This window comes from Lethenteron reissneri, chromosome 13 (genome assembly GCF_015708825.2).
Source record: "Lethenteron reissneri isolate LAM-NWPU_2019-01 chromosome 13, ASM1570882v1, whole genome shotgun sequence".
Lineage (NCBI taxonomy): Eukaryota > Metazoa > Chordata > Hyperoartia > Petromyzontiformes > Petromyzontidae > Lethenteron > Lethenteron reissneri.
Genome location: NC_083791.1, coordinates 6152088 through 6155216, shown reverse-complemented (window position 1 = coordinate 6155216; position 3129 = coordinate 6152088).

The window sequence follows — 3129 nt, the reverse complement described above, 5'->3', positions numbered from 1 at the left end:
CCTCTTCTTGTGTCATGATTTTTCGCATGTTTTTGTTGTTGTATAATAAGGTCAATAATGAGTGTTTTCACGACTCTTTGAAGCAGTTTTTTTCTTGCTGTGGTTGTCCCACCTGGTGACGATCGCTTGTGTTGCGATCGAAACGTCGTGATCTATTATTTTTCTACCTACGTGACTTTACCGAAAGAACCAAAGAGTATGGATTCCTGCAGTCACGAAAGCTTCAAATCAGTGTTTTCACTCTTACCAGGTCCACGATTAGAATGAGTAGCATAGTAGTGTGATTGGCATGGACCCCTGGTGCAAGGAATTAAATTGGGCCCCCTGTATAATTTCCACCCTCTTCGTAGCCTGGTGCCGAATACTCTCTTAACTAAAAAGCTATTTTCTTTATTAACCAAGTGTCATCCACTGAGCTATGTAACTATTTTCAAAAGCGACCTGGCCACAAATGATAGCTCAACTTAGTGAAAATGTATAGCAGCCAAATACTCCAAATGCGTGTTGATTCTAAATGTGGAGGGGAACACCGGGGGGGGGGGGGGGGCGGAGAAAAAACCCACACGACCACGGGGAGAACACGTAAACCCCAAATATACAGCAGGCGTCTGGGTGTGGATCGAACCCACGACCTCCTGTATACCAGGCCAGGGAGTTAACGTCTCACCACCTGCACACTCAATAGCTATGCCACTGCTAGAGATAAAACATGTTATACATTCTATGGGGACCTCATTTGCCAGTAAAAATATGATAATTGGTTCTTTACCCTTCTATCTGGCAACAAAACTGACACCTTTTTGCAAGGAGTCATGTTTGCATAGACCGCAATACCTGCAGTCATAATACAAACAAAAGAACATAACTCTGATAATGTGCACTGTCCTTGAAGTTGATTGGTCCACACCCGAGACAGCTTTCCTTCGAGCCTAGTCTCATATGGGTTGGACCAGATGACGCCAAAAGGCGCACAACTCAAGGACAATGCACCATCAGAGTATGAGAGCTCGGGGCAAGCATCTACACTATGGGGACCTCATTTGCCAGTAAAAATATGATAATTGGTTCTTTACCCTTCTATCTGGCAACAAAACTGACACCTTTTTGCAAGGAGTCATGTTTGCATAGACCGCAATACCTGCAGTCATAATACAAACAAAAGAACATAACTCTGATAATGTGCACTGTCCTTGAAGTTGATTGGTCCACACCCGAGACAGCTTTCCTTCGAGCCTAGTCTCATATGGGTTGGACCAGATGACGCCAAAAGGCGCACAACTCAAGGACAATGCACCATCAGAGTATGAGAGCTCGGGGCAAGCATCTACACTATGGGGACCTCATTTGCCAGTAAAAATATGATAATTGGTTCTTTACCCTTCTATCTGGCAACAAAACTGACACCTTTTTGCAAGGAGTCATGTTTGCATAGACCGCAATACCTGCAGTCATAATACAAACAAAAGAACATAACTCTGATAATGTGCACTGTCCTTGAAGTTGATTGGTCCACACCCGAGACAGCTTTCCTTCGAGCCTAGTCTCATATGGGTTGGACCAGATGACGCCAAAAGGCGCACAACTCAAGGACAATGCACCATCAGAGTATGAGAGCTCGGGGCAAGCATCTACACTATGGGGACCTCATTTGCCAGTAAAAATATGGCTCGAAGGAAAGCTGTCTCGGGTGTGGACCAATCAACTTCAAGGACAGTGCACATTATCAGAGTTATGTTCTTTTGTTTGTATTATGACTGCAGGTATTGCGGTCTATGCAAACATGACTCCTTGCAAAAAGGTGTCAGTTTTGTTGCCAGATAGAAGGGTAAAGAACCAATTATCATATTTTTACTGGCAAATGAGGTCCCCATAGTGTAGATGCTTGCCCCGAGCTCTCATACTCTGATGGTGCATTGTCCTTGAGTTGTGCGCCTTTTGGCGTCATCTGGTCCAACCCATATGAGACTAGGCTCGAAGGAAAGCTGTCTCGGGTGTGGACCAATCAACTTCAAGGACAGTGCACATTATCAGAGTTATGTTCTTTTGATTGTATTATGACTGCAGGTATTGCGGTCTATGCAAACATGACTCCTTGCAAAAAGGTGTCAGTTTTGTTGCCAGATAGAAGGGTAAAGAACCAATTATCATATTTTTACTGGCAAATGAGGTCCCCGTAGTGTAGATGCTTGCCCCGAGCTCTCATACTCTGATGGTGCATTGTCCTTGAGTTGTGCGCCTTTTGGCGTCATCTGGTCCAACCCATATGAGACTAGGCTCGAAGGAAAGCTGTCTCGGGTGTGGACCAATCAACTTCAAGGACAGTGCACATTATCAGAGTTATGTTCTTTTGTTTGTATTATGACTGCAGGTATTGCGGTCTATGCAAACATGACTCCTTGCAAAAAGGTGTCAGTTTTGTTGCCAGATAGAAGGGTAAAGAACCAATTATCATATTTTTACTGGCAAATGAGGTCCCCATAGTGTAGATGCTTGCCCCGAGCTCTCATACTCTGATGGTGCATTGTCCTTGAGTTGTGCGCCTTTTGGCGTCATCTGGTCCAACCCATATGAGACTAGGCTCGAAGGAAAGCTGTCTCGGGTGTGGACCAATCAACTTCAAGGACAGTGCACATTATCAGAGTTATGTTCTTTTGTTTGTATTATGACTGCAGGTATTGCGGTCTATGCAAACATGACTCCTTGCAAAAAGGTGTCAGTTTTGTTGCCAGATAGAAGGGTAAAGAACCAATTATCATATTTTTACTGGCAAATGAGGTCCCCATAGTGTAGATGCTTGCCCCGAGCTCTCATACTCTGATGGTGCATTGTCCTTGAGTTGTGCGCCTTTTGGCGTCATCTGGTCCAACCCATATGAGACTAGGCTCGAAGGAAAGCTGTCTCGGGTGTGGACCAATCAACTTCAAGGACAGTGCACATTATCAGAGTTATGTTCTTTTGTTTGCATTATGACTGCAGGTATTGTGGTCTATGCAAACATGACTCCTTGTAAAAAAAAAAGTGTCAGTGTTGTCGCCACATAGAAGGGTAAAAAAACAATTATCACTTGCAGTATTGTTATTATGCGTCTCCCACACCTGGGATATGCAAATTCAAAAACACGACTGCGTC